The following is a 21526-nucleotide window of genomic DNA, read 5'->3' on the forward strand; positions in this document are numbered from 1 at the left end:
AATTTCAATTGTCCCAGCATCCACAGTCTCGTGGGGAGAGAGTTCCATATTTCTACTACCCTGTGTGTGAAGAAGTGCTTCCTGATTTCACTCCTGAACGGCCTGGCTCTAATTTTAAAATTATGCCCCCTTGTTCTGGATTCCTCCACCAGAGGAAATAGTTTCTCTTTATCTACCCTTTCGAATCCTTTTATCATTTTAAATACTTCAATTAGATCACCCCTCAAATCTTATATGCTCAAGGAAATACAATGCAAGTTGCAACCTTCTTTTCCTTACTCTTGTGTTGTGCATGAGTTGTAGCAGTTGGAGAGAGCTCCGGTTGTTCATTTTTTTTGGGATACTTCTGTCAGTACTTTCATACATGATTTTTGGTTGCAGCTGTCATTGAAATAGTATCACATAAAGTGAGGAGTCTTAAAACACCAGGTTATAGTCCAACAGCTTTATTTGAAATCACAAGCTTTCGGAGCTTTCCTCCTTCGTCCATCACCGGCATCTCCACATCACATAAAGTGAGGACAGGAAATCCTTTAGGGGTGCGGGGACTCCAGCAGTACTGCACGGTTTGGGCTGAGGAAGACAAATTCATGAGGGGTCAAGAAATGTAGCTGCAGTGACACCTGAGGTATGTTGTTTCCACCAGTCAGTACTCCATGTTCACAGACCTGCCACACTAAACTGGACAGATCAGGAAAAAAAAAGGGTCTTCGCCACCTCCATTTCACGAGAGTGGCTGTCACAGAGCTGTACCATCTGCTGCAGGCTGACCTGCAGATAACGCCTGGAACATGGACGACTCTTCCCATAGAAGTGAAGGTCACCACAGAATTAAGCTTTCATGCTGGCAATGCTTTCCAAGGGGACATCTGCAAAGGTCAGCCAGTCTGCAGTGCACACATTTATGAGGCAAGTGACAAGCACATTGTTTGCAAGGGGCAGCACCTTCATCAATTTACCTGTGGAAAGGAGGCATCAGCTCAACAACACTTTCACTGAATGGCATGATTGCCTAGAGACAGGGCATAACACATGACACTCATGTGGGCATCAGGGCTCCTCACATCAACTCTGGGCTTCATGACCCAAAAGGGCTTCCATTATTTTTTTTGTGTTGTTTTGATCACAGAAACATCATTATGCAATGTAAATGATTGCTATCCAGTAGGCAGTCACCACGCCTTCCTTATGTGATAGCTGCATAAGAATCACAAATGCTGCACAGTGGCAGCACAATTCCAAACTCTGCCTTTCGCATTTCTGCCACCGGCTCTGTGCCAAACCTGCATGACATTGCTGGTGGCAATGTTGGTTCTCGGCACACTTGTCAACATTTCAACAACAACTTGCATTTATACAGCATCTTTAGTTAATTGTATCCATGTGATTTATATTAATTAGTGTTAATTATATTCAGGTGGTGTGTATCAATTGGGGCTCTCATATCCATATATGAGAGCTTATCTAGGGTGTGGTGTGGGTAATGTGGAGCTCTGTGAATAAAGGCTTGGAAGCAACTGAAGACCTGGCTCTAGTATTCTATCACTCACCACCGGGCTATCCAGTTTAGAACACCTTTAACATAGTAAAAACGTCCCAAGGTGTTTCACAGGAGCATTATTAGACAAAACTTGACACCAAGCCACATAGAGAGATATTAGAACAGGTGACCATAAGCTTGGTAAAAGACGTAGCTTTTAAGGAGTGACTTAAAGGAGGAGAGTGTGGTAGAGAGGCAGAGAGGTTTAGGGAGGGAATTCCAGAGCTTGGGGCCTAGGCAGCTGAAGACATGGCCGCCAATGGTGGAGCAAAGAAAATCAGGGATGCGCAAGAGGCCAAAATTGGAGGAGCACAGAGATCGGAGGGTTGTAGGGCTGGAGGAGGTTACAGAGGTAGGGAGGGGCGAAGCCATGGAGGGATTTGAAAACAAGGATGAGAATTTTAAAATCGAGCCATTGCTGGACCGGGAGTCAATATAGGTCAGTGAGCACAGGAGTGATGGGTGAACGGGTGTTGGTGGGAGTAAGGATAAAGGCAGCAGAGTTTTGGATGAGCTGAAGTTTACAGAGGGTGGAAGGTAGGAGGCTGGCCAGGAGAGCATTGGAATAGTACAATCACAATTGGAGTTGAAATTGTGATATTTCTGTATCACAGTACAAGCTATTTATGTACCTCACAAAGTAGGCCCTATAGCTTTTGTGGAATAAAAGTGTGAAAGAAAAGGGTAAAGTTGTCTTCGTGCTTTGCATGTTGCTTCCCATACTGTGGTTTCTCTTCAGATCGTATAAATCTTTCACCTTTTACTAAAGATTTCCTGGCAGGGGAGAGACCTTGATCATGAAGGAGGTTCTCCCAGAACGAGCAGAAACAGCTATAACCTGTTTGTAGCTTTACTGACGTAGTGTTGGATGTCAATGCTGGCTGGGGACCAGTCTAACGCCTTTTTCCAGTAAGGTGAAGACGGTTTCTTTTTCGCAGCGGACATAGCGACCAGAGGTTCCAGAGCACCGGGGCATGGGGTGCGCAACACCGTCAGGCTGACTACAAAGACGGGTGAAGGACCCACGCCTTGGCAACGGGATGTCTTTTGTGAGGAAGGTTCTGTTGGGAACCTGTTGATTCGTGCCAGCGGACTTCTTCTGCCTGCAGGACTTCCCGAGGAGCGGCTATTTCAACGTGACCTTCAAGAACATTGAAGGATGCCTGAAGATGTTCCAGGCTTTCAAGGACAAGCGGAAGGAAGCGCCGTTATCGCTCCTCAATGCGGAACCGCTCTTCGCACTCCCGCAGGAGAAGGAATGAATGCTAATGGTCCACATGTTCAACCCGCACATGCCCGTTGATGTTCCTCAAGCAATACGTGGTCGGAGCGGAGCGGAGTATCGACGTCGCGGACATGCATGGGATCTGGACCAGCAAGAGGAACATCCAGGCGAAGCCGAGGGCGGACACCGATGGAAACATCATCCACCTACCATCAAGCTTCGTGATTGGGATGAGTCGAGGGTACATGGTGTACCCAGGGCAGCCCAGAGCATGCCGATCCTGCGGTAAACCCAGGCATGAAGCGGCCTCCTGCAAGGCGGTGACCTGCAAGAAGGAGTGCCACCAGACATTGGACTGTCAGGAGGCCAGATGCTGCAACCTGTGCAGAGTGGCTGGACACTTGTACAAGATCTGTCCAAACCGCAGACTAAGCTATGCACGGGCAGCGAGAGGCGAGGTGATACAGGAGAGGAGAGCAGCATTCACAGCTGCCCTAAAGGAGGCCAGACCCCTCCTCCCCGCTGTGGTTCCATGTAAAAGGGCCAACGACCAGGAGGAGGACAAAGAGCAGGAAGGGAGTGTCGTGGAAACCAACCAAACCCTGACACGTAGCCCCGAAACTGCCCCTGAGAATGCAGAATCAATGGAAGGCAAACCAGGGACGGATGAAGGATGGATGATACAAGCAAAGAAAAAGAGGAAGTCCTGCAGGACCAGAGGCACGAATGACAAGGGTGTTGGCAGCAGCAAGAGCAGCTTAGAGTCCCCAACAGACAACAGCGACCACTCCTCGGACGATGACCAAGGAAAGGTGGGGGATCCCCACCTTCATCAAAGGAAGAGGCAAAATGCGACTGTGACCAGCAACACTGACAATGTGCTCCAATTCCAGGAACCTGGGAGCAGCAACACTCAGCTCCAGGGCACCTGGAGCAGCGACGTGCCCAGCGCACCCCAACTCCGGGATGCCGGGAGCAGCAACGCAGTGAGCGAGGTCCCCCAACTCCGGGCAACCGGGAGTAGCAACGCGGAGAGCGCACCACTGGCGACGGACGAGGAGCCGGACCTGGTTGTGGATCTCACAGACCCACCAGCCCATGAGACCCCGCTGTCGACCCCCGAGCGAGGATCTTCCTCCAACAGAGGACAGGCCTCCTTCTTCAGCCCAAGGACCATCCAGAAGTTCCTGCACACCACACAAATGCAGAATTTAGACCCAGGGTCCCAAATGGACGGTAACACAGACCCTGGACTGATGCAATAGTAAGACCTGAATGTTTTGTTTCCTTTGTATTTTAAAATGGATTTAAAAACGTGCAAAGTATCAAATCGACCACGCGATGTGCAGCGACCCTGGGTGAAGAGGGACCTGCTGTTCTAGCAGGAGTGCGGGATCCCGCACCTCAGCAACCACCAGCAGTGGTCATGCATGTGGACCCATGGGCGGTTGATCTGGTCGAGAGGCAACGATGGTCGTTCCTCAGGCCTGAGGATTCTGCTGCGAGGAGGTCAATTCACCATCACCGAGGTTAAGGGGGTAGTGGGGGGGGGGCGCCTGCTCTTAGCATTCGTTCTGTACAAGAATGCACCACTCTGACTGATCAATGTACGCCGTGACCCTCTGAAGCGCGCGGATGAAGGTCTTTCAGCATCTCCCAATACTGCTGGCAGCCTCCAGAACGATCATTCTCGCCGGAGACTTCAACTGCATCAACGCTGCAGCTGGACGATCCAGCAGGGGCGGTAGTATACTGAACACCGTGTCCAAACTCCTGATGTAGGCAGTGAAAGACGCAAAGCTTCACGACATCCTCAGCAACCCTGCAGATGGAGCGCCGCAGAAATACACCTGGTCCAGGTCAGACGGGTCCGTCCGTTCCAGGATAGACTTCCTTTTTGTATCCCCAATGATCAAGGTCAGAACCACCGACGTCCAGCCGATGTTCTTCTCTAACCACTGCCTCCTACTGGTCGACTGTCAATCCGCAGGAGGACCAGAGGGTGGGCAGGGAGATATAGAAGCTGAATGTGAGACTGTTGATCCCGGAGAACATCGAGGAACTAAAGAGGGATTATACAGGTTGGAGAACCGTGAAACCCTTCTTCGACTCCACGGTGGGAAGCGATCAGGGCCAACATCAAGAGGTTCTTCATCCTCAAAGGTGTTTAGAAGGCGAGAGAGAGAGACAGAGGGAAGTATCATAACTTCAGAAAAGCATGCAGGATCTGCTCTAGCTGCAGTCGATGAGGGTCGATGTCGGGGAGGAACACCGGGAGGTGAACATAAGAACATAAGAACATAAGAAATAGGAGCAGGAGTAGGCCAATCGTCCCCTCGAGCCTGCTCCGCCATTCAATAAGATCATGGCTGATCTGGTCCTAACCTCAAATCTAAATTCATGTCCAATTTCCTGCCCGCTCCCCGTAACTCCTAATTCCCTTTACTTCGAGGAAACTGTCTATTTCTGTTTTAAATTTATTTAATGATGTAGCTTCCACAGCTTCCTGGGGCAGCAAATTCCACAGACCTACCACCCTCTGAGTGAAGAAGTTTCTCCTCATCTCAGTTTTGAAAGAGCAGCCCCTTATTCTAAGATTACGCCCCCTAGTTCTAGTTTCACCCATCCTTGGGAACATCCTTACCGCATCCACCCGATCAAGCCCCTTCACAATCTTATATGTTTCAATAAGATCGCCTCTCATTCTTCTGAACTCCAATGAGTAGAGTCCCAATCTACTCAACCTCTCCTCATATGTCCGCCCCCTCATCCCCGGGATTAACCGAGTGAACCTTCTTTGTACTGCCTCGAGAGCAAGTACGTCTTTTCTTAAGTATGGAGACCAAAACTGTATGCAGTGAAAGGCCAGCAAGCTTCGCTCTTCACCTCCGGAGCCTCAAAGATCATCTTCCAGTCCAGAGTCTGCACCGTGGAGCAGGGCGAGAAGTGCTCGTGCTTCTTCTTCCAGAAGCTGCACAGAGAGACCTCTGTGATCAGCAGCCTGAAAGAGGAAGACGGCTCGCTGACATCCTCGCAGGCCGACATACTGAGGATCAGCAAATCCTTTTATGCCGGGCTGTATGACGCGAAGCCCACAGACAGCACGGCCTTCCAGTCCTTCCTGTCCTCTGTATTGGAAGTCTTAAAGGACAGCAAGTGGGAGAGCATCGACCACGGACCTTGGACTAGCTGACAAAGGCCGTCCAATCCTTCGAGAAGAGTAGAACTCCCGGAAGCGACGGAGTTGTACTCTGCTCTGTGGGACTGGATAGGCCCAGACTTACTGGAAGTGTACTGGGGTATGCTTCTGGCAGGTAGCGTGTCAGAGTCCATGGGGAAAGGCATCATCCACAAGCGGAAGGGGGAGAGGGAAGAAATCACAAATTGGCTATCAATTTTGTTGCTAAATGTCGACTACAAGATCTTGTCTAAGGTCATCGCCAACAGGCTCAAGTCTGCTCTGGAACGGGTGATCCACCCATATCAGACCTGTACTATACCCGGCAGGAAGATCTCTGAAAGTCTTGTGCTGCTCAGGGATATGATCGCCCACGTGCAGGACAGGGGTTGAATATGTGTCTCATCAGCCTGGACCAGAAGAAGGCATTTGACAGAATATCTCACAAGTACATGATGGACCTGCTCTCCAAAATGGGTTTTGGGGAGGTAATCCGCGATTGGATCCAACTGCTGTACGTGGACATCCGTAGCGCAGTCCTAATCAATGGGTGGGAGTCAGAGAGCCTTCCGATCAGATCTGGAGTCAGGCAGGGCTGTCCTCTCTTCGTGGTCTTGTTCGTATGTTGTATTGAGCCGTTTGCCATTTCCATTAGGAAGGACGCAGGTATCAGGGGGGTGACAATCCCAGGCAGCGGAGGCTCTCAGGTTAAAGCCTCCCTGTACATGGATGACGTCACCATCTTCTGCTCTGATCAGCAGTCGGTCCACACATTGATGGGCATCTGCTACCACTTCGAGCTGGCCTCGTGGGCCAGAGTGAACCGAAATAAAAGCGAGGCCAGGTTCTTTGGTAGGTGGGAGGCCCGGTCCCTTGTCCCCTTCGCCATCAGGTCCGACTACCTGAAGGTGCTGGGGATCTGGTTCGGGGGGCCCCTGGCCTGCACAAAGAACTGGGAGGAGCGGATCACCAAGGCCAAACAAAAGCTTGGTATGTGGGTGGGGTGATCCCGCTCGATAACCGGCAGGAACCTGGTGATAAGGTGTGAGGTACTCGCGGTGTTGCTCTACGTGGCCAGAGTTTGGCTCGTTCCCCACAACTCTGCCGTCACAGTCACCCGAGATATCTTCCATCTTTGTCTGGAGGTCCAAGGTAGAACGCGTCCGCAGGGCCACCAAGTACAAGACCCCAGACAAAGGGAGGGGAGGGCATCCGAATGCCACTCTGATGCTGATGGCCACCTTTGTGTGTGACTGCCTCAGGATATGTGTCGAGCTCCAGTACGCAAACACCAAATGTTACTACGTGCTGGGTTTCTACCTGTCCAACATACTGAGAAGGCTGGGTCTGGCCACGCTGGCCGAGCAGGCGCAGGACATCCCATCCAGCTGGACCATCCCCCCACCCACCTCTCCCAGGTGGAGAAGTTCCTGAGGAAGAACCCCTTCGACCACAAGGCCGCCAGACAGTGGTCGACACAAAACATTCTAAGAGTCCTGTAAGGAATGGGGAGGGTGGACGCGATTGGTTTCTTGACAGTCAATGCCATTTGGTAGAACGTCTCGCCGGCGGTGCTGACCAACAGGCACCAGGATTGTAGCCTAGATGGTGGTGAGAAAGGCCCTCCCAGTGCAGTCCTTCCAACACGCATGGAACCTCAGCGCCACCGCGAGCTGCCCTCGAGGCTGCGGCGGGGAGGATACTGTTGTCCACCTCCCGATGGGCTGCCCCTTTGCTCAGAGGGTGTGGAGAGAGATGCGTTGGTATCTGTCCTGGTTCATCCCAAACAGTTCAGTAACACAGGACGCTGTGCTCTATGAACTGTTCCTTGGGACGCACAATGAGACCAATATCACCTGCGGCTGGAAGACCATCAATTTGGTGAAGGAGGTCCTTTGGTCCGCCCGAATCATGCTGGTCTTCCAACTGTAGGAGCTGTCCACAACCGAGTGTTGCCGACTGGCACACTCCAAGGTCCAGGAGTACGTGCTGTTGGGATGCACTGAGGCGAGGTGCGACCTACGCAAAGGCTCTATAGGGAAAGACCACCCCACCTAGCATTACACATCTTGAATCATAAGAAATACTGTGTTTGCATTGTAATAATGAGATCGCTTTGTGTACGATCTGTAGTGTTTTGGTTTGAATTGTACTGGTTTGGAATTGTGATATTTACATTGAACTGTGTGTACCTTTTGAATTCTATGAAATAAAGTATATTTTGAAAATTTTTTTTTAAAATGTTGCTTCCCACAGGATGCTGTATCTCAAATGTTACTTTGCCATGTGAACTATGCTCTTGTATTAATAGTGTATGCAAAGGTGGGTACACTTACCTTGGCACTCCACTTGATACCAGAAAACCTTCCCCATTTACTCCCAGATCTGATGGATATGTGAAATTACATCCACTCTATAGGCCATCTCCACACAAGCAGCTTGAACTTCTGCTTTCACAGGAGGGGCCCAGTCCTCACTGTCTGGACAGGTGTATCTGCACCACAGGTGAGCACATCCCTAATTTTGCTGGGCATGCAATTAAAAAAAAAACGTTTTTGCCTTGTTTACAATGCACGAGGATAGAAACAAAGAGTGAATGAATTTTTTTATATTTTTACATAGAACAAAATGCTGGAAGGACTGCAGACAGTATTCAGTTAACAGCCTTCATACTGAGACAGTATTTAAAAATATATAATGTGGTTTTAGTTTTGCATTGACAAAACCTTTGCACAGCATCAATTCTGTTAGCTGACCAACTGAATGAATATATAAACATGGAATCATTCATTATTTACTAGCTACCTGTACATTAACAATCCGATAGAACTTCAATCCTCGTATCATTCATGTTGGACTAATGATGCAGTTCATAAAGCAGTGTCCCTGCTTGAAAAGGCTTCATTAACTGTCGGCGATTAGGAGGAGACAGTGTCAGTGCTGAATGCCTGATAATGAACAGAATGAAGTTTATTAACTGCATATGTGTTGAACTGTAACATAGGCTCAATACAGTTGCGGAATTCATCTTGATTGAGCATAACCTGCCCCTAATTTAAAAATAAAGGCTCCTCCCCTCCATTATTTACCCCTTTGTCTTATGGCTTGCTCATTATTTCTAACCAATAATTTTAATGGAAACAGTTCTGTGTCAGAGATCAGCAAAATAGTGAAGTAAAAGGCAAAAGAAGCAAAAAAAAGTCTTGAAAGTCAAGCCAAAAGCATAAGCTCAGAATTCCAGGGACAAAAAGAAAAATACAACACCTGCCATTAACACAGAACCACATCGAAGACTTTTCTCTACAACATAACTCTCAACATCACTGAGAATTAGTGAAATTTACAGCTCTACAGAATGTTTGGTCTTCTCTGAACAGACTAACCTTACATATTCTTGTGTTTTGCATTGTACTTTAATATTTCCAAAGACAACTTGCATTAATACAGCACCTTTAACATACTAAAACGTCCCAAGGCGCTTAACAGGAGTGTTTTCAAACAAAATTTGACACTGAGCCACATGAGGAGATATTAGGACAGGTGGCCAAAGAGGTAGGTTTTAAGGAGTGTTTTAAAGGAGGAGAGAGGTTTAGGGAAGGAATTCCAGAGCTTAGGGCCTAGGCAGCTGAAGGCACGGCCGCCAATGGTGGAGCAATTAAAAATCGGGGATGCGCAAGAGGCCAGAATTAGAGGAACACAGAGATCTTGGAGGGTTGTAGGGCTGGAGGAGGTTGCAGAGATAGGGAGGGGCGAGGCCATGGAAGCATTTGTAAACAAGGATGAGAATTTTAAAATTGAGGCATTGCTGGACTGAGAGCCAATGTAGGTTAGCGAGCACAGGGGTGATGAGTGAAGTGCACGTGGTGCGAGTTAGGATATGGGCAGCTGAGTTTTGGATGAGCTCAAGTTTATGGAGAGTGGAAGATGGGAGGCTGGCCAGGAAAGCAATGGAATAGTCAATTCTAGAGATAACAAAGGCATGGATGAGGATTTCAGCAGCAATGAGCTGAGGCGGGGCGGAGACGGACGTTGTTACGAAGGTGGAAGTAGGCGTTCTCAGTGGTCGGAAGCTCATCTCAGGGTCAAATAGGACACCAAGGTTGCGAATTGTCTGGTTCAGCCTCAGACAATGGCCAGGGAGAGGGTAGAGTCAGTAGCCATGGAACGGAGTTTGTGGTGGGGACCAAAGACAATGGCTTTGGTCTTTCCAATATTTAGTTTGAGGACATTTCTGCTCATGTCGGACAAACCGTGTGACAAATCAGATTAAACTAATGTACTGATGGGCAACTGTTCAAAATTATCTAGATCCTGATGCCATAGTGAGTTTATCCAGGTTCGATCCTGCTGAGTTAGCTGATGTCAACGGAGACTGTGGGAAAATAATTGACCTCAATATCCCTGGGTAAAGGAGGGGAAAATCAGCCAAATTCCTGATTGCTATCCATTAACATCTACAGGTATAGGAGAGAATATTGGTAAGAAAAATAGAAACACCTGGATCCAAATGGAGAATGTGTTATAGGAGGACCCTTCCAGGGCAGCATGGTGGTGATGAGTGCTGTAGTACTCTCCTCAATGCAATGTAGTGGGAAGGTAATGGTTTGATTTCTCTTAATGCTGCTCATTTCTCAACCTGAGCTGTGTCAAGCAGAGAGGTACTGGGAAAAAGAGTGTAGCATTCCATTCAGGGGGAGGGAACACTGAGCAGGCATATTGTGCCTGGGCCTATGACAGCAGCAATAGGAAATGAGCAGAGAAAGATGGTCAGCTGTGACAGTGAGCTAGTTTTGCTCTGTGCATGTAGAATGCACTGCTGCTTAAGAAAGGAAAAAAGAAAGATTTCCATTTATATAACGCCTTTCACGACCCTCAAGACATCCCAAAGCGCTTTTAAAGCCAATGAAATACTTTTTTGCAGTGTAGTCAGTTGTAATGTAGGAAACACGGCACAGCAAGGTCCCACAAACAGCAATGTAATAATGACCAGATAACATGTTCTAGAGGAAAAACTATTGGCCTGGACACCAGGCAGAACTCCCCTGCTCTTCTTCGAAATAGTGCCATGGGATCTTTTACCTAAGAGGGCAGATGGGGCCATGGTTTAACATCTCATCGGAAAGACGGCACCTCTGACATTGCAGCACTCCCTCAGTACTGCACTGGGAGTGTCAGCCTAGATTTTGCACTCAAGTCTCTGGAGTGGGACTTGAACCCACGACCTTCTGACTCAGAGATGAGAGTGCTACCACTGAGCCATGGCTGACACCATAGGATTATTATAGGTGTACAGTAAAATATTTCAATTCACAAATGAAAACGGGGTCAGATTACAGAATGGGCAGATAGATGCCAGTTGCAATTTAAGATGAATAAGTGAGAATTAATACATTTTGGGAGGAAAAACAAGAAATGGGAGTATAATGGAAAGATGCTGATGGTGTGGATGAACAGAGACACCTAGGGGTTCAAATACATAATTCCCTGAATGTGCAAGTACAGGTAGATAAAAAAGGCCAACAACATTTTGGGTTTTATAAATAGGGGCATAAAGTATAAGTGTAAAGAATTAATCCCAGGAATTGGACACTATAATTATGAGGACAGACTCTGAGATAGTTGAACTATTTCTACTGGAGCAGGGAAGATCAAGAGGAGATTTAATAGAGGGTTTTAAAATTATAAAGGGCTTTAATAGAATGAATAGGGGAAGACTATTTCCTCTGGTTGGGGAGTCAGTGATAAGGGGTTCATCAATTTAAAATGGTCACTAAGAGTGAGGACAAAGGTTAGGAGAAATTTCTTTACACAGATGATTGTTGGAGCATGAAATGCTTTGCCAAAATGAATGGTTGAGGCAGAGATTATTCCATCTTATAAGGGGAAATTGAAAATTCAAAGCAGAGAAAGATATAAGACTATGGGAATGGGGCAGTGGAATTATTTTTGGATTGTTCGAGCAAAGAGCCAGCACAGATACAATGGACCAAAGGGCCTCCCTCTGTGCTATAAACTTCTCTGGTTGCAAAGCTCTATTGAAGTCTTGATAACTACATTTATTTTTATATTTAAAATATCTGTAACCCTTCCAGGAGAAATTTTTTTTTTTTAGCTTGGAAGAAAGAATTACATGAGGCTCCAAAATGTTAGAAAACATCAAATAAAATGCAAAATCAAAATTTTCTGAGGCTACTTCAAGGTCCCCCTAGAAAATGAATCTTGTGCTTTTAATATTCACATTTCCCTTCAATAAGCTGTAAATTCATCACTGCCGAAAAATATACTTTAGTGTACTTTTTTTTCCCTGCAATAAAGTGATGGAATGTTGGGTATGCCTGCAGCTTAAATTATGACAGGCCTGTGTCCCACTGTACTTTCAGTTTAATTCCTTGTCTTCACATGTCATAAGGCCTATATTTAAGGCTGTTATTGTTCTATCAGCTGTGTCTGGTTTTTGAAGCTATTGGTCAGTTTTTGGCAGTTTTTCTGGTCACTATGCATGCAGCCAGGGTTCTCACTCCTGATCAGCATCAACCTTTGTGGAAACAAAAGAGCTTGCATTTAAATGGCACCTTTCACATCCTCAGGACATTCCAAAGTGCTTCACGACAAATGAATTGCTTTTGCAGTTTAGTCACTGTTGTTACGTAGTCAAATGCAGCAGCCAATTTGTGCACGGCAAGATCCCACAAACAGCAATGAGACAAAATGAACAGTTATTCTGTTTTGGGGATGTTGGTTGAGGGACAAATTTTGGCCAGGACATCAGGAGAACTCCCCTGTTCTTCTTCAAACAGTGCCACAGCATCTTTTAAGTCTCCCTGAACAGGTAGATGGGGTTTTGGCGTAATGTATCATCTGAAAGACGGCACTTCCGACAGTGTAGCACTCCTTCACTATTGCACAGATGCATCAGCTTAAATTATGTGCTTAATTCCTGGAATGAGGTTTGCATCCACAACCTTATGACACACTGCCATTAGGAGAAAATTGGAAAACAAAATTGGGTTAAATTACATTAAAAATGGATCACTGAATTCAGCCCATTTTGTTTCTTTTCCACAAAAAAAATCTATGTGACACAAATGTGCTTTATAACCACAAAAAGAGATGGGGATATTTGTGTTACACTACATGTGAAATATGATTAAATGGCAGTTATTGAAGTGCACGAACCACTGCTTGCAGTGGCAGAGAGAACATACGGATGCTAAGCACAGTATTTATGATGAGTTATTGATGTGCGTGTGTGTGTGCGCACCGAAAAGACTGCCGCAAGGTCACAGCTAGGTTGGAGACTGTGACGAGAACACTTTTAGCATCGTCGATGACCCACAAGCATTCCTGTTGCATTTCTAAAAAAAGATAATCGCCTGCTGGACTTTCACTACCGGATTTCCTCTGACGTGACTGAAGATATTAAGTGACCAAAATGCAAGTGATCCTGTGAACTGAAATCATTCATTGTATGTGTCTGGCACTGTTTTCAAGTAGTGCTGTTCAGTATTAGGCAGTAAAGAACGTTCTTATAAAAGGGAAACAAATTGGACACAAGCGATTTCTGACTGATGTTCGCCCAACGTGGGTGCCTGGGAATACACGACTCTGTCTCATTGATTTACCTGTGACTGTTATTCTGGCTTGTGCATACACCTTTGATTGCATGATTTCTTACACAATAGGAATCTATAACTAGGAGTGAGTTAGAGAGATAGGAATAGGCACCTGGGAGTAAGTTACATAGAAAGTAACAGCCTACCCTGGAATGAGTTACACAATTGTAGCAGGTACCTGGGAGAGAGTTACAGAGAGTAATGGGTAGTCAATTTGGAAAGCATGTATTTGTATCAACCTGTACTTAATAGGAGCAAGGAGGCTTTTTTGACTGTAATTTATCTCTGTGTAGGATAAATTCATTGGTCCTGTGCTTCCAGGGAGAGAGCCATGCTAAAGGATGAACAGATTTGGTGCTCTAACCCTACTTGCGACTCACACACAATGTAGCTAGAAGATCATATGTAAATTATACATTTGTGTAGCATTGATTGGGCAGCTAGCCAGCAACCTAAACAGGTAAGTGTATGGGCAAATTCACCAATCTGGAGCTACATATAAATGCAGTGAGCGTCGGAGATAGGGCTACGACACGATAGCACGGATTCTCCAAAACCATGTTCCCTGGAGCACGGATTCTCCAAAACCATATTCCCTGGAGCACGGATTCTCCAAAACCATATTCCCTGGAGCACGGATTCTCCAAAACCATATTCCCTGGACCACAGCTTCCCACTGAATCCATTAGACCACTGAATTTGTGCTACACTGAGATGAATTAATGGCTGAAATGTCTCTTTTCTCCTATCTAGTGCTTCCTGTTTATTAAAAGAGCTTATCATTCATTTTGTTCTAAGAATTTTCAATGAGGTAGGTGTTGGAATATTCATGAAACAAAATACATGACTTGAATTTCAGGATCAAGCAGAGTACTGGAAGTGAAACCAATTTAATCATTTTAACAAAACCTATAATTAGTAAACAGCCTTACTAAAAACAACAGTTATCTGGTGATGAGTGGTGTGTAATATCATATTACACAGCATTTGTTCAAATATTATTAGCCTATTTAGATTGGTATGATTCAGGATATTGACATGTTTAACTGCATTGGATTAATTATATTGGGGAAAGGATTTCTCTGTGTGTAGCAAAATTCTTCTGGAATTAATTTACAATGTGCAATGTTTTTACACAGTGAGCAGAGCAATTTGATCCTCATTATCTATATATTACAGCAGCATGATGGAAGGCATTATTCTGTAATATACATAGGAATATTATACCTCAGTATAAGGCAGCACTTAATATTTTTGAGAAGGGTTATTACCCAACAAAACAGAGCATTATTTTTAAATTCTTCCTCTCCATTCTGCTGTTATGACCCTAATTATATAATTCACAATACAGCAAAATATATTCACCCCATATTTCCATTTTCTTGTCTCTCACAAATTCTCTTTCCTCATGTCCTTAGGCTCCTTGTTAGGAGGCATGGTTTCAGTGTGCCTGGCTCTCCACAGTACCTTTCCAAAAGAAGTTTTCAAATCGTGTTTGAAAATTTATAGTGAGTGTTAGCAGGCTGTACAACCACAATGAGGGGAGAGGGCACCATAGCTGAGCCAGGTAACATCCTCATCTGATTTTTACACATGCACTTCTGTCAGGAGTCACTGGATAATGAGGAGAGGGAACCCTGTCCACCTTTCCCATCTTTAACCCAGAGATGTTGAGGCATTTTACTGCTGCCCAAAGCTGAGGCTGACTAACTCAATACAGTTTGAGAATTGAACCTGGGACCTTCTTGGTCTGTAAAGCTCAGCCATTGACTGGATAACCTCACTGGGACATCGAGGGAACTACTTCACTCAGGCTGAATGAAGGGTCGTGTGAAGGTTTCACCAAGGCTTCCTCGACAGCACCTCCCAAACCCGTGACCTCTCCTACCTAGAAGGAAAAGAGCAGCAGGCGGAAGGGAACACCACCATCTGCACATTCCCCTCCAAGTCATTCATCATCCCGACTTGGAAATATATTGCCATTCCTTCATCATCGGTGGGTCAAAATCCTGGAACTCCCTACTTAACAGCACTGTGGGAGAGCCTTCACCACATGGACTGCAGCGGTTCAAGAAGGCAGCTCACCACCACCTTCTCAAGGGCAATTAGGGATGGGCAATAAATGCCCACATGCCATGAATGAATAAAAAAAAAGTTCTCAGTATGGTGGGTTCCCTAATCCCATGATTATGGTGATGATGTTAGCTTGAGTTTGGTAAAAATTATGCGCCTGTTACAGATCCCTTGAACCTATGTAACTGATTGGCTGAGTAGACATCTACCATATTTATTTCTATCTTTAATATACTGAGAAATGGTATATCTAGCATGCATTTCCTGTCTATCACACTTCCTTTTGTCCATCACACCTCAAGTGGCACATTATCTGTTTCACACTTTTACCTGATTCATTACCAGCAAGAAATCAGAACTCAGTAACTGAGAAGTCATGAAAATATTCTAATTCAAAGATAAACAGAAAATGTCAAAATATTTTTTTTTAAAAAATCTTTCATCTGCCCTATTCCATTCCCACAAACACAAATATCCAAGGCTTAAACTATTTTTTTAACCTAACACAAACAATTAAAGTGACATGTTATGAATTTCTCCAATCGTGTTTCTGCCCCATGTCACAGCACCGACGTGGCCCTAACTAAAGTCACCAATGACATCCTCTGTGAATATGACCATGGTGCATTATCTATCTTCATCCTCTCTGCAGCCTTTGACAACAATACCATCTTCTTCCAATGCCTTTTCCTCATTATCCAGTTCAGTCGGACTACTTCTACTCTTACCTATCTGATTGTAGCCAGAGTATCTCCAGCAATAGCTTCCTGCTCCCACAATGTTACCTCCAGAGTTCCCAAGGATCAGTCTTTGGCCTCCTCCTATTGTCATCTACATGTTGCCCTTTGGCGACCTCACCAGCCGACATGGGGTCAGTTGGTCATGCTGCTAGGCATGCTGACGATATTCGGCTCTATCTCTCTGCTTCCACGGTGTCAGACTGCTCGTCCAACTTCCAGTCTTGGATGAGCTGAATTTTTCTCCAGCTAAACAATGGGAAGACTGAAGCCATCATATTCACCTCCCGCCACAAACTGCCTACTCTTGTCACCATTTTGAGCTACTGTTTCAGGCTTAACCAGACTGTTTGCAACCTCAGCATCCTATTCAACCCTGATATGAGCTTCCGACCCCATATCCTCTCCATCACAAAAACTGCCTACTTCTCTAATACTGCCTGCTTTCGTTCATGCCTCAGACCATCTGCTGCTGAAACCCCCAGCCATGCCTTTGTCACCACCCGACTTGACTGTTCCAATGCTATCCTGGCCAGCCTCACATCCTCCTTCATCAAACATCAACTCTGCTGCCCACATCCTATTGCACCAACACTCATTCACCCATCAGCCCTGAACTTGCTGATCTACATTGGCTCCCAGCCCCCCATTGCCTCAAATTTAAAATTCTCATTGTTGTGTTTAAATTCCTTCATGACCTTGCCCCTCCCCATCTCTTTAACCTCTTCCAGCCCAAAACCTTTTCCTCCCTGAACTCTCTGATCCCCTAACTCTGACCTCTTATGCATCCCCATTCCCTTCGCACCACCATTGGTAGCTATGTCTTCAGTTGCCTCAGCTCTATATTTTGGAATTCTCTCCCGAAACCCCTCTGCATCTCCAGCTCGCCTCCCTCAACCCTCCTTAAAACCCACCGCTTTAGCCAAGTATTTGGTCACTCCTAACATCTTCTTTGGCTGGGCATTCATTTTTTTCTTTACACCTCTATGAAGTGCCATGGCATTTTTTTTCTACATTAAAGGTGCTATATAAATGCAAGTTTTTGTTGTTGTTGTATCAACCCCATTCACACACATAAAATGGAAATATCTGCTCCACTCTTCTGTCCTCCCCTTTACCTTCCTTCCCTGTCCCATCCCTCAACTTCCTCTCTTCCCTTCCTTTCCACCCTCTCCCGTTATCTTTCTCTCTCCCCCTTCCTCATTGTTTCTCCCACTCTTCATCTCCCTCCCCGCAATCCTTCCTCATCCCTGCCCCCTCTCTCCCACTCCTCTCCTACCAACTTTTCCTCTTTTCCCCCCCCTTACTCTTTCCTCCCTTTCTCCTGCTCCTCCCCTCTCCCAACTTCCTCTCTTTTCCTATTCCCTAATCTTTTGTCTACTTTTCCCCCTCCAATCTTAATTCATTTATCTCCCCACCCCTAACCCTGCTTGACCTGAACCCTTGGTCTTGATTCCCTGTGGGCAATGCCACAGGGGCCGACTAGTGGGAACTGAATTATGTCTGCATGCCCTGGACCAATTGTATCCCATTTATAAAACGCTGCTTCACCTATTAAAGATACTTTGTCTCAACTCCCGGTGTGCAGTTATGTGAGATCAACGAGTGACACCTAAAATTCTAGTGACAACTTATGCTACATGTTAGTGTGATTGTAATTCAGTGTGGACAGAAGGATCGCGGTCTCACCTTCTCTAAGATGACTCAGGCTGTCACATTGTTTTTTCTATCACGTGACACCCTGATCCCAGGACTGACAGGAGATATGTTTAAATAAATATTTTCACACTGAGAAAATTTGTATATGTTATTTACAGTGACTGCTGACTTGGATTGCTTCCTACAAGGCAGTAATTCCATTTCTTTACAAATTGCTGGTGTTTTGATCTTGTGATTTATGCTCTGAGCCCTTACTATACTTGTAACATACTAAGAGCTAAGAATTAAATTTGTTCTTAAAAGAAAAGAAGCTGGTTTGGACAGAAATATGTAGCAAGAGTGCCATTCTTTTTAACAGGAGGTACTTAAAAGGTTGTCAGTACTCAAAATAGAAAAGTCACCCTGTCCAGACGAGACGCATCCTCGGTTACTGAGGGAAGTAAGGGTGGAAATTGTGGAGGCTCTGGCCACAATCTTCCAATCCTCCTGAGATATGGGGTTGGTGCCGGAGGACTGAGGATTGAAAATGTTACACCCCTGTTCAAAAAAGGGGAGAGCGATAAACCTAGCAATTACAGGCCAGTCAGCCCAACATCGGTGGGGAAACTTTTAGAGACAATAATCTGGAGCAAAATTAATTGCACTCTGAAAAGTATGGGCTAATGAAAAAAGTCAGCATGGATTTATTGAAGGAAAATCATGTTTGACTAACTTGATTGAGTTCTTTGATGATGTAATGCAAAGGGTTGATGAGGATAGTGCAGTTGATGTGTATATGAACTTTCAAAAGGCATTTGATAAAGTACCAAGTAATAGACTTGTAAGCAAAATTAAAGCCCATGGGATTAAAGGGACAGTGGCAGCATGGATACAAAATTGGCTAACGGACAGAAAGCAGAGAATAGTGATGAACAGTTGTTTTTCAGACTGGAGGGAAGTATTCAGTGGTGTTCCCTAGGGTTCGGTATTAGGACCATTGCTCTTTTTAATGACCTGGACTTGGGTATAGAGGGTATAATTTCAAAGTTTGCAGATGACATGAAATTCAGAGATGTAGTGAGCAATGTGGAGGATTGTAACAGACTTCAGGAGGACATAGACAGACTGGTGAAATGGGCAGACACATGGCAGATCAAATTTAATGCAGAGAAGTGTGAATTGATACATTTTGGTAGGAAGAATGAGGAGAGGAAATATAAACCAAATGGTACAATTTTAAAGGAGGGACAGGAACAGAGACACCTGGGGGTGTATGTACACAAATCTTTGAAGGTGGCAGGACAAGTTGAGAAGACTGTTAAAAAAGATTATGGGTACCTGGGCTTTATAAATTGAGGCATAGAGTATAAAAGCAAAGAAGTTATGCTAAACCTTTATAAAACACTGGTTAGGCCTCAGCTGAAGTATTGTGTTCAGTTCAGGGCACCACATTTCGGGAAGGATGTCAAGAGAGGGTGCAGAAGAAATTTATTACAATGAGGGACTTGTTATGTGCAGAGACTGGAGAAGCTGGGGTTGTTCTCCTTAGAACAGAGGAGGTTAAGGGGAGATTTGATAGAGGTTTTTAAAATCATGAACGGTTTTAATAGGGTAAATAATGAGAAACTGTTTCCAGTGGCAGAAGGGTCGGTAACCAAAGGACACAGATTTAAGGTGATTGGCAAGAGAACCAGAGGCGACATGAGGAAGCATTTTGTTACGCAGCGAGCTGTTATGATCTGGAATGCGCTGCCTGAAAGCGTGTTGGAAGCAGATTCAATAATAACTTTCAAAAGGGAATTGGATAAATACTTGAAGGGAAATAATGGGGAAAGAGCGGGGGAGTCGGACAATTGGACAAGCTCTTTCAAAGAGCCGGCACAGGCACAATGGGCCAAATGGCCTCCTTCTGTGCTGTAACATACTATGATACTACAATAAATAAATTAAGCTCTACTGAGGCAAAAGGACCAAATGTCCCACAATGCTTACTCACATTCCTGGATAGACAAAGGAAATAGCTTGTCATCTGATATTGGGCCCTTGTCTCAACTCCAGCCTCCAAATTTTTTCCTTCATTTCAACCTCCCTTGTGTCTTCCTATTTTAATAATGATGCTGTCAGGTTCCTTTTGAACATTCCACTTTTATTTCACAAATACATGCCAATTTAGAAAACTAGCAAAGTTGACTTACAGCTTCAAAAAAGCTGACAAAACTCCAAAAAAGCTGGCAACTGAAAAACAGCCCTGAATATTGGCCTTATTACATATGAAGATAAGGAGTTAGTCCAGCAGGCCATGGCTTAAAGTCATAACGTGTGTCAGCCTTGGCTCAGTGGTAGCCCTCTCACCTCTGAATCAGAAGGTCACAGGTTCAAGCCCCATTCCATAAATCTGAGCACATAATCTAGGCTGATACATCTAGTGCAGTACTGAGGGAGGACTGCTCCGTCATAGGTGCCATCTCTCAGATAAGACGTTAAACTGAGACCCCGTCTACCTTCTCAGGTGGATGTAAAAGATCCCCATGCGCTATTTGATGAAGAGCAGGGGAGCTTTCCTGGTATCCTGGCCAATATTTATCCCTCAACACAGATTTCTGGTTATTTATCTCATTGCTGTTTCTGGGATCTTGCTGCATTTTGGCTACATTATAACAGTGACTGCACTTCAAAAGCATTTCTTTGGCTGTGATGTGTTTTGGGATGTCCTAAGGTCATGAAAGGCACCAAATGAATGCAAGTTATTTCTTGTTTAAACTGTAGATACATCCAATATTTGATCACTCTGATAGTGGGAGAAAAATTTAAGGTACATAAAAGCACTGTTTGTAGAATTGGTGGAGAAATTGCTGAAGAGGCATTTTCGTGCTGAGGTTGCAAGTTTTTTTTTCTAGTATTTTTTTTTTGACTTTTGACACTTTATTTGGTGGATTTTGAAGCCTAATTCAAGGCAAAAAAGAATTTCTCCTGGCGATTTTCAATATCAGGGGACAATCAGTAGCAGACTGGATAGCAAGCTGGCTACAAAACAGAAAACAGAGAGTAGGGGTTAAAGGTAGTTACTCAGACTGGCAATAGGTGGGAAGTGTGCTCCACAAGGATCGGTGCTGGGATCGTCGTTGTTCACCATTTACATAAACAATTTGAACTCGGGAATCAGAAGTACAATTTCAAAATTTGCGGACAACACCAAATTGGGGGGTATAGTTAATACTGAGGAGGACTGCGACAAAATACAGGAAGACATGAATAAACTTGCAGAATAGGCGTGTAATTGGCAAATGAATTTCAATATAGATAAGTGTGAGGTGGTGCATTTTGGTAGAAATAAGGGGGCCATGTACTGCTCAGATAATAAGAGTCTAAATAGGGTGAAGGAGCAGAGGGATCGGGGGTACAGACACACAAATCACTAAAAGTAGCGGTGCAGATTAATAAGGCCATTAAAAAAGCAAGCACTGGTGTTCATTTCTAGAGGGATAGAATTGAAAAGCAAAGAAGTTATGTTAAACTTGTATA

At 45.1% G+C, this 21526-nt stretch overlaps 1 protein-coding gene and 1 pseudogene across 1 annotated transcript in view; one reads left to right on the plus strand and one right to left on the minus strand.

Moving 5' to 3' along the window:
• Positions 1–21526, minus strand: part of syt7a (synaptotagmin VIIa) — a 700876-nt gene that overhangs the window by 197909 nt on the left and 481441 nt on the right. The gene's annotated exons all lie outside the window — the stretch shown is intronic.
• Positions 2264–2338, plus strand: LOC137330631 (U5 spliceosomal RNA; annotated as a pseudogene).

Source organism: Heptranchias perlo, chromosome 12 (assembly GCF_035084215.1).
Source record: "Heptranchias perlo isolate sHepPer1 chromosome 12, sHepPer1.hap1, whole genome shotgun sequence".
Lineage (NCBI taxonomy): Eukaryota > Metazoa > Chordata > Chondrichthyes > Hexanchiformes > Hexanchidae > Heptranchias > Heptranchias perlo.